Consider the following 11,739-nt stretch of genomic DNA (forward strand, 5'->3'; position numbering starts at 1 on the left):
TATTTTACTGAATTGCTCCTTGATTTAAGTGTAATATTCTTCATGGCTGCTTACTTGGAAAGTGAACTGTGAATTGGCCAAACTTGCAGTGAGTAGGATTCTACAAAACTAGCTTTGAAAAAAAAAAGTTCCGATAATGGATGTAGTTACATTATTCTAATGGCTACTTATGTCCCCGTAGGTTCCAATCTACAGATTGGTAAATTTGCAAAGGAATCAGTTTGGTTTTATTTCAAGTGGCGTTAATCTACACGAAGATCATAAGAGACCGTCCATTAAAGAGGATAACAAAAAAGTAAAGAAAAATAGAAAACAAAAGGTTACCTTTGATGAGAATTCCAATTTTTGGCAAGCCTCCAGCCTGGCCGTTTCCTACCGAATACAATTTGTTGTTCCTTCCCCTTTATTAATTATAACCATGATTATAATTTTCCTACACAGGTGTTACGATATGTAAAGTTCCCATAACAATCTGAAAGAGATCATTACTATCTTTGTTTTTTGTCATGAATGAACTCCATGACATTGCCTCGATCAATAGAACAAAAAAACGGTTTGTTTTAGAGATAAGCTATCGCGATAATTACAGCAATTGCGTTCTTTTTCTTATCCTCTTTGTAGTTTCTGGTATCTGCACTTTGATATTGAGATTTGCGTTCTCCAATAATGGTATCCTAGAATTACTTACATGATAGTTAACATTGGCTGTCGATGTTTTAGTTGAACATTTACAGTTAAATTTAACTCCTTAGTTTCTTACCGTTTAACGGATGTAACAACGATTTTTGAGAAGAGTTAGGAGGCGGCGCTTATCATAAGAACAATCTCTTCTTCGGTAAATACGTCTTTATATCGCACATCCTCTTATTTTATAAGCGCTTAAATGAAAGTACACACTGAACAAAGTTTCAGAGATTAGTTTTATTTATTCTTTGCAAGAAAGAGATGTTAAAACGCCTTAAAGCCAGCAAATCTCTATATTAAAACACTGAGGTATGTATGCATCCAATAAAACGTACGTATTCATAAATAAGATAGATCATATCTTTGAATACGTTAAACACATAGGTGTACATTTTGTCAGTTGTTTGACAGCGGAAAATACTGACAAATTCCGGATTTCGAAAGATGTGAGTGGAATTTTAGAGAATAATAATGGCCCTTAAAAAGTAGTGCCAACAACGTAACGGACATTTTGAGCGAAAGGAAGTATTTTTGCAATATAAATTAGCTTACATAAATTATATTTTACCTGTCTAATATTTAACTTAATTTGCTTTTCTTCAGTGGTATGTCTGGTTTGGGCAAGAGATCGTAGCTGTCAGAATTGCAGAAAGCATCTTTTTTGGGGGAGAAGGGGTGGGGGTCTAAGTGGACAGGAATGAATAAAATGTGTTCATGTCTTTAATAGATAACTGAAGTCCCCATTAAGAAATAAATTATGGCTTAAGTGAAAGCATTTTAAAACTAATAATAAAAGAAAAGTTATGCCATTACTTATATTACCTTGTCTGTAGAATTACACGTCACCCGAAAAACCAACGTTCCTTGCGTTCAACGTCAGGAGAACGCAACTTGAACTCAAAGCGCGAGAAGCCTCTGGCCACGTACAATTAGCGGAAAGAAACTCGATTTTGGTAGTCTGAATACCAACAACTGAAATGCGTTGTGTTGTTCCCATAGCCCGTCGTTTCTTCGAGTCCCGATGTCTTTGACCGAGCGCTTCAGAGAAAACGCGTGTTTACAAACGCTACGCGCACGGATATTGAGAGCACTCGGTTCGGTTAATTTACATGTACAGTTGACGAAAAAAAAATCAGCTGGATATACTGTTAGAGAGAAGAACTAAAGCAAGTAATCGACAGGTCAGTAGAAAGCAACTGTGGGAAATCGCAGGATTGTGATGCGTGTTCAGCTAAAAGAACAATTATTTCGTTATGCAGGGTAATAGCTATTTTAAAAATGCTGTGTTGCTTTCAGTTCGTTTGGGGAATTAAAATGGATATTTTACTTGGAAGAATAATTTCTTGAAAGTTTCATAGACATCCGCCATCATGACGAAGGGATCCGGTAACTTTCAAGAAATTGTTGGTGTTTGAAAAGTAACATTTTGCCTTATTATTTAAAGAACGTTCTTGTATTTACTCAGGTTATATTTAGCAAAACAGTTACAAAAGTATTGAAGATACTGCGCTGATACCTCGCGATTTCTTCGCTCCCTTGATTAAATTCGTTCCCCTATTGCATAGTTCACTGAATCTTGCACGCTTCCCCACTTTGATGACACTCATCGGCAACCGCAGTCCTAATGGTAAGCATTCGATCGCTCTTACTAAACTAATCCCAGATCACTGCTAGTATTATGTAGATATATATCTTAAAACGCCCTTTGCAAGGCTTGTAAATGATACTTTATTCAGATGGCCCTCACTTCTGATATACTTCGAGCAGATGTTCGGCTTTGGATCTTGATAAAAGGGGAATTCAGACGCACAGATTGTGTGTTGTATCGTTCCACACTCTAATCAGATAAAGGGTTGGCCTTGATCTTCTTTTTTAATAAAATGACTTAAGTCAATGTTTTTTGTTTGTTTTTTTTTTTTTCAGTCAATGTATCTAGTTTAAATAGAGAGAAAGCTGGTAATCAACTTTTAATTAACTGCTGTTGATTGCGCTATTATGCTGGCTCTCCCTCTCCACAACTAGACCTGTGCTGAAATTTGCATATATGTCTAGTCAAAGGCTTCTTTGGTTGAAGAAACATCTGCAATTAAGCCCTCGAAACAGTGCCCCGTTGGAATAAAAACAACACAACAACCATTTCTTGAGCGGACATATCATATGGACTTTATTGACATTATATAACCAAACAGTTGAAATGAAAATAATGATTAAAAATGGTGTAAGGATTATTCTTACTTTTGTTATAGCCTTTATGATATTGTAGGTGGAAATGAATGCAGAAGACTTCCGCTATTAAACAGAGAGGTGATGCGAGAGTCATGTTAAATATTAAAGCATTAGAAAGAATGATTTTTCTGCGGCCTGTTTCTACTGCATCCCGCTTTCAACATAGGGAGTCTCCATAAGAACTGTGCAAGGTACAATTATATAACGACAGAGTTAGAGACCTGCAAAAGATTGTTTTACCTACAGTTCAGAAAGAAGTAAGGTCAAATTACAATGTGAAAGTAAGTGTAAATCTCACTCTTAAATTTCATTAAAATTCGTTTCTAGTATAAATGAGAGAAACTTACGGCTCAATTGTCATTAACCACTGGACACGCAATTTCATGAAAGGGTAGCACTAAAATGAGAAAGCTGTATTACTACTGATTACTTCTTTCAAGGAGAATGTTAGTGGTCTTTTAAATCGCTAAAATCACTGTTGTTATTATGTTTTCAATGGTTTTTCGTTTGCATTAATGTTGCCGGTCAAGAATTCAGTGCTGTTGTTTAGTTTTTACTTACATACAGTCGAATGGGGCTTATTCTGATTTGAAATTCCAGTTTTTAGGCTTCTTACTCCCACCCCTTAATTATTTTAAGACAAAAAGGAAAATAAAAGATTCCGATATTAGTAAATTATACTAAAGGGTAAATGCGGGGAATATTCGCGCACGAGTGCAAGCCCACCCACCCCGGCCCGCCCACAAATAGATTATTCTGTAGGAACTGAATGTACAGTAATTATAAGGACTTCTATAAGTGCAAAAAGAAGCAAAGGCCAGAAATGAAAAACGGAAAGCAATTCAGCGTTGTAACAGATGGAGTCATGGCCGGTGGAGACCTTTACGAGATAAATGAGTTTCTGTTTCCACAACTTCCACCTCCAAATTAGATGCCATGAGATTCTTGTTCAAAATAAAGACAGTTCAAGGCGGGAGCTTTTCAACAAGTGCGATGATAAGCTTTTGATTGAAGAATTTCTTTCCCTGATTTTCTTGCGTCAATGTTTGCGCTCAAAGGGCTCGGTTACTGTACTCTGGCAGTTTCTGTGTTCCAGTATTTTTCAGTGATTTTTTTCGCCTGTAATGTAAACTACCTAGTATTAGGGTAAGTTGTAGCACGTTTTTAAAATGACATAGAGATGAAGTGGTTAAGATCTCATTTTAACACCCGAGCAGTCCCCATGAAAACTCTTATTTAATAAACTGTCCGTTTAAATTAATTTCAACTAAGCTCAAACAAAGCCAGGGTTCTATCTAGAATTTATCTTTCGAGGGAGAAGTCCCGAGTGGCCGAAGGCGACGAGCTTTCTAGGGGGGTCCAGGTCCGTATGTCCCCCCGGAAATCTTTTGAAATGAATATACGATGAGATGCAATCTTGTGCATTTTGCGACACAATTTTGAGAAATGTTATACCGTGTGCACTGTCCTCGTCGCGTCTGGATGATTTTTCAGATATAGTTACTGATACACTGTAATGATAACAATATTTTGTTCGGGGGGAGCTTCTACCCTTCAAATACCATAGCTTGAAACATGAAAGCGCAAAAGAAAGCCATTTTTCTTTGGCGTAACAACAAAGGGTAACAGAAGCTATTTAAATTTTTCCCGATATGAACTTTCAAAATTAAACTACTTGTAGCCTGTTTAGCTGATCCCACAGGGTCAGTGTTTGCTTTGCAGACCTAGTAGGAAAACATGAAATTTATAATAATCGCTCAGTTCTGATCCCACGACTGACAGAGTTTATTGACCTTTGAAAACACCACAATTATTACTAACAGCATAGTTATTGAATTAATTGGAAGTCACTGAAATTACGAGCCGAAGCAAAGTAAAGTATTATTTTTATTGTTTTGGTCATTCTTCTTGCATTCTTGTTGGTTCAATATCGATGTTGTCGTTGGAGTTCCCGTCCGCACATGTTGGATTGCTGATTTGCGCTCATGTTTGGGGAATTCTGAGAGAAACGCATAATGGAATTAGTATTGACGTGATCGCTCATTAAATGCAATTTCAAAAGAGTGAAGTTCAAGCTAGATGCTTACCTGAACAAGGACATCACTCACCGTTTTGCTGATGGCCCGAGAAACGGCTTGTGGGAAGGAACGCGTCAGGTCAGTTGTCCCCTGGGTGGGGGTACTCTGTAGAATGGCCTTTACAGGGAAGCTCCGCCCGAAAGGGGTACCTTTTTCAGGCTTCAGCTATATGAAAGGGTTGGGATTTCATCAGCTGAAGTATATCTAGTCTATAAACAGACTTAAAAAGGCTAATAGAAGGATTTATATGACTGTGAAAAAGTCGAAGAAATTTACTGGCTTTGTGATTTTTTTCATGTTTTAAGGACAGTCATTCACAGCAGTTGAAAGGGATGCAACGTTCTAAACTATTTAAGTTTGTGAAAGGGGTACCATTTATCAATAGAAGGTATTCGAAATGGGTACCTTTTTCTGTTAAAAATGGTATATAAAAGTGCAAGGGGTTGGACCTCGGAGTCGGAGCCTCCCAGTATAAGACTTTGTTGAGAACCCCCCACCCCCCCCCCCCCCCACCCCCCGGGCTTGGTATGCCATGATGTTACCGGACTCGTCTGGGAAGCTATGAATTCCCGCCATTTCCTTCGAAAAAAATTATCATTTTGACGCGCTGGTGTCAATACAAACTGATGAACATCACTACTTATACGATTAATGAATTTACGCTTCAGGCTAACTTCATTATTAACAAACTAGTAATAAGCAAAGCCGGGTTACGGAGTGCGGGCGACGGAACCGAAGGTCAAAATGCCTTTACTCCTTCGCAGTGCTTTGCGCAAATTTCACCGTTGAAAGATAGTCAAAACACTCGTGATTAGATTACGAGTGATAAAAGACCTAAAAGGTCCAAACGCACGTGATCAAATAGCGTTCTGTGCATTCTATTCATTCTCAGTGGAAGTCCAAAAGGTCTAGATAGCAGCAACAATATAGATAGTCGTATAAACATAACAACTTTCTTTAATTTTCCAGACATGTTTCGACGGTACATCCGTCATCTTCAGTGTTACATATTTTGAAATCGCCGTTGAATTTAAAGCGCGCGCGATCTTACAAAGTTCGTTACACTGCGTTGTCAATATTGCGTACTAAAACAAAGTTAAATGAGTGACGCTTAGTTCTTTACAGTGGAAGTCCAAATGAAAGCTCGCTATATACATGCGACGAATGCGTAATAACAACCTAGAGATTAGGATTGCGGGCTCCTCTTGTCGCCCGCAATAATGGATTGTAGTTGTCTGCCTGATTTATGAATAAAGAACATTGTTTGATGAATATTTATAGCGGAGCTCTCGCGCAGCGGATCACATTGGGTAAAAATTTGGTTATCCATGCATCCAAGAAATTTTGGCTCCGACAAAATCGTCCGTACGTACGTCCTCCTCTTCATTTAAGCTGGGATGAAATTTAGCATTTCAAGCACCCCACGCGTCTCGGTGGTAAATCGCACGGCCACCCAGACTATAAATATTCAAGAGAACTTCGTTTTTAGCCCTGGCTAAATCTGTATTTATAATTTCTTCAAAGATTGGTAGTATACATATATAACAGGTTGTCAAGAAATAATAGCCTGCAGTGCTGGAAATGTCTGCTTATTTAAGAAAATTGAAAACACATTTTAAAAAAAGACCAAAATAAATAAATAAATATACATAAATATAAAAATACACAAAAAAAATTATTAAACTAAAATTTGAAAGACTGAAATTAAAGATTAAAAATCAAATGAAATTTGAATTTAAAAAGCATAAAGAAACAAAATGAACATGTAAATAAATTTCAACAGGAGCTCCTGATTTCAACTAAAAAAAAATAAAAGGACATTTACATTAAAAAAATAATAGTAATAACGAAAATGAAATCGAAAAAAAAAAAAGAAAAAAAAAACGTAATAAAATCTCTCAGTAGAAATGCAAAGTAATTTTTATTTATCTATGATAACGCTTGGCCGAACTGAAATCACAATAAATTTCTTTTCTCAAATGAAATGTCGTGAAGTGGGCCATCGTTATCATAGCAACGTTACATCAGCGGAGTCATGTCAAAACGGCTGCAATCACTGTACCTGGCCTGGATTATTCCTCGCGTGTGTGAGCTGCAAGCTTCTGCTTTCCTCATACATTATAGCCATCTAAAGCCCTTTTATCGAGATGAATAAAAGGCAAACTGTATGGAACCGTTTACAAGAGGAAATGATGGCGAAAAGGAAGCGAAAGCAGAAAGGGCAAGATCAGCAAGAAATCTGGTTCCGCTCCGCATGAGTTGCAACGTTTGTCTTCAGGGCCAGATAACAAACAGACATTTCGTCCCGTACAGCCTAGAGAATTTGTGGCATTCCCTTACGAGGATCTCACGCTAACAAACTTGAAGAAAGCGTGTGCTGACCATTATAGTTTGCCAGCGAGCTTATGGGACGTCCTCGTCACTAACAAAGGACCCTCGTGTACCAACATCGAACAAATCCCTCAAAGGACAGCAGAAGGTGAGATTATTACAGATAGCTACAGATGCATGTCAAATGTGCATACAAGCTTAAAATTTTGTCGTTTCATCTCTGTGGTTTATGAATAGTTATATTGAAATGAAACTTCAGGTAGCAATGGTTCATGAATGGTTTATCACAGAAATCAACTCCCTAGGTTTTCAAAGAGGCATCATCTTGAGCCATTGGCTTGAATATTTCCCCACATATAATATTAATTTTACATGGAAAAGCTTACCCCATGAGAGTTATGTTTAAGTTTAGATTGTGGTATTCATTTAATTTTAAATAATAGCGTGGGATGTGGCTGGCAGCTTGAAGTGGCTGTTTGGCATTTTATTACCACTCCACAAAACTTTGTCAGAGGAAGAAATGATTTTGATTGGGGATTTGGGTTTTCAAATTGTTTAATTTTTATTGGGTCATTCAGCTGGATTAAGAACAACCATCCCCGAGTTGCCTTGACTTGGTTGAACTCTACAGTGCAGGGCAGAAATCCATAGATTATGTGAAGAGCTTTCCTTTGTATCCATACATATTTTGCAAACTGTGCCTTACATTTGTTTAGTTTTCTTACTTAAATTTTCTCCAAACACAGCAAAACCCAAGACATTTGTATGAGAAATGGCAGCAACATATAAATGCCATTTTGCCTTTCATTGTAAATGCAAAGGCTTGCTGGGACGCCTCCCTTACTAGTGGTGCTTGGGACCATTAGGGTGACTGAAACAAGTTTTAGGTTCCTTGCTTTCCTCTCTTTATTAAAATGTATATAATGCATGAACTTAAAATGCACTGGAATCACTCTAAAATAACCCCCAAACACCACAGAAACACAAATAATGCATGGAAGAGGTACACAGAACTATTTGGCTGCTTTTGTAGGTCCGTTAATACCACATCCATCCATTTCCTTTGTTTGTGTCCTCTGAGACTGCTACCATACTGACTTTCAATACATTGAAGTCTAATCGAATCTGTTCTTTGTTTTTTTTAGGTGTATTTGGTGCGGTTTGTAGTTGACTGAAATTATGGCGAAGACTCCTATCACTCTCACACACAAGATGTTCAGGAAGAGTTGTTTGATAATGACTCATTGCATTGTACTACTGGAGCGCTATCTGCTCCAGTGAGAAAAGCAAATGCATCCAATAATCCCGAAGCAACTTGTGGAAGCTTTTCGGTAACAACTAAGTTTCCTGCATCTGTATCTATTGCCTCATTACTGGAGGCTGGAAAGCTGGTTAATTCTGTAGCAAAAAAAAAGTCATTACTGAACTTTGAACAATTTGACATTGCCTCCAGACAATGGAAAGATGCAGTGAGAGTTGAGTGTGCAGTAGATTCAGAGAAGTTTTCGTCAGGTGGATTCCGTGATTCTTACCACTGTGTGCTAACTGGAAAATCCACCAAGCAAAACATTCCAGATCACTGGGTTATCAAAATGTACAATGATAAATCCAAAGAAGCAATTGGCTCTCAATTTAACACAAATATAGAGAGCCATTGCTGCAAACAAGTTCAAATGCATCATGTAGCGAGGCATTTAACAAAGAAGTTCAATTCACAGGCTCCAAAAGAAATGGGAGAGTGTTTTCAGTACAACCACGTGTACTTCACCACAATAATTAAGCAACCTGCATGCTACAGTGGAGGAATTTGTACCAGGACCCTTTGCAAAATTGATAAATAATGATGGTAAGAAAGCTAAACTAGTCAAAGAAAACGCTCTTGCATCAGAGGGCAAATCATGAAGACCAGAAATTCAAAAACCACAGAAAATCAATAAGCGTGTCCTGGACATTTGCTCAGTCAAAACATAGAACCCTCCAAAGCATAATCTACTCGCCAGAAAAAAAAAAAACGGTTTGGAACAAGAAGCATTTTGGCATGAAAAGTGGTGTAGGCGGAGTAGGTTTTAGCAGTGCGAGCAAATCTTGTCCTGATGCCAGTGTAGAAATCGCTTTGACTTTCTCATTGCGTAATACACGTGTCATTCCCGCCCGCTCCAATTCCAAAACACTTGCTTCGACAGCAGAGTTAAAATTCGAATTTAAGTCCGCCATTTCTGAATTCAGAATAATTCTTTCCCGCAGTTGCATCTCTCTCCTCTGCACAGGCCTCTTTGTGTTGTGGGGAGGCTGAGAAGAAAGAAAAGAGAGCGCGCGGGGTACGATGGTTCCCATCGTCCCCCGTGCGCTTACTATTGTTTTCGATTAGTGCTATTTTTGTAGGGATACCAAGGGGGGAACCTCCACGGAGGAGAGAGCAGTTGCATACAAAACGGAATAAACAATATAGACTTACCGTTAATTGACAGGTATCAATCTACTTCCCCTATCTCTCTATGCTGCACCAATCAGGATGGCGGCTACAACAATACGAACATGAACAAGCTTCCCCCCCCCCCTCCCCCCCAAAAAATACGCCTACACTACAGGCTACCTGTTAAGGATAATCTTTAGATGATCAAATGACTGGCAGCATTTCTGAGACACGGACTCCCCACCGACAGGAGAATAAGAAGATTTGGTGTACAGCAGATGAAGTTAACCCGCCTTAAGCTTGTAAGGTAGGTCTCCAACTCAATAATTAAACTTTAGGTCACGATTCTTGACCTGTTCCTGGCATGACTGTTCCGACGCGAAGAAATAAGACGAAAAAAGCAATGTCCTGCATGCAAGCTTAAGGGGAAAATATCGCTATCGAATAACAAAACAACGAGCAGCTTCCTCGCAACATATATTTATGTTGTTTTATTATCATTTTTTTTTTCTCGGTGACACACAACCCATACACTTATTTCACTTCATTTCATTTGCTGAACAGTGCAGCAAACTATTTGGTTTCAACTGGCTTTTACGTGATTCTTTACTTTATATGGTCATGTATGTCTGGCCCAAGGTGTTTATGTTTAATCTTTCACTTTGAGAATATTTTCTCAATCTTTTGATTTAAGCAAACTATATATAGCCTTCATGTTCTCGATTTTGTCGTTCTACAAGACGCATGTAAAACAAAGGTCCATTAATTGTTTTCTGGAACCCTCCATCTTCGTTTCTCGTGCCGTTAAACAGTAGGACTCCGCTTAGGAAGGGTTCTCGATGAAGTTTTGTACAGAGTGGCTCACACTGTTCCCAGCCCCAAAGACAAAACCCGCAGGAAAAGCGCAGGAAAAGAAATATCCATAAGGCTTTACGAACTTATTCGGCAAGGCTCCTGGTACTGAATTTTGATTGACACACTTGCAATAGAAGAAGCGTGAATTTAAGCAGACGCATTTCCGGTCGTCGCTTCTCGTCTGCTGTTCGCAGGCTACTTCCAGGCCAGCGAGAAATATATTGATATTTTGACTAAAGGAATACAAAGAATTGTCTCTGACTGTGCACAGTACAATTTTTTCTCAACTTGTCATGCGCTTAAAACATGGTTCGAGTTATCAAGGGTAAAATAATATATAGAAATAATCTGAAGGGCCCGGGGGGGGGGCACTTAAGTATTTTTTGGGTGGGTATGTGCCGCCCGGGACTCCAAATTGGCACCCCGTTCTATAAAAAAATTTCCCCTAAAATTGATACCCCGTTCTAGAGATAGGCCAATTTTTTATACCCCGTTCTAGAATTCGCCCTAAAACTGATACCCCGTTCTAGAAATAGGCCAGTTTTTTCTAGTCCGTTCTAGGGTGCAACAAGAGTACAACAGTTTGCTTGTTAACGCATTAAACCGTATTTTTAAAAGCAATCTGTCCTTAAATAATTTCAAATGGCTTCTTACAAAACTGGAGCTTTCGTGTGTTGGAAATAGTATATTCCGTTCTAGAAAATACCTCTGAAATGGATACCCCGTTCTAAATCAGGAGCTTCAAAATCACGACCCCGTTGGGCGGCACATACCCGTATAGGTAATGTATGGGAGTACCCGCTCCCCCCCCCCCCCCCCCCCGGGCTGAAGGGAAGCAAAAATTACTTCGAGTCAGCGGGAGGTTCGAGTTAGGGAGGGTTCGAGTTACCGAGGGTAAAATTACTGTAATTTTATGAAAGAAATCAGGGGGAAAACCATTTTGGTTCGAGTTAGCGCAAGGTTCGAGGCTGCGAGGGTTGAGGTAACGGAAGTTGACTATAAACAGTTTTTTATCAAATAGGCATTGACAATGACGCCACTGAGTCGCCGATTTAAAGAGTGTTAGAACAGTGAAATCGTAAAGACAGGTAGCAGAAAAGTGATGTTTAAGTGTCCCCGCCGTCATAGCGGCAGCTTGTTAATGTGTGATAA

The sequence above is a fragment of the Porites lutea genome, chromosome 10, assembly GCF_958299795.1.
Source record: "Porites lutea chromosome 10, jaPorLute2.1, whole genome shotgun sequence".
NCBI classification, from domain to species: domain Eukaryota; kingdom Metazoa; phylum Cnidaria; class Anthozoa; order Scleractinia; family Poritidae; genus Porites; species Porites lutea.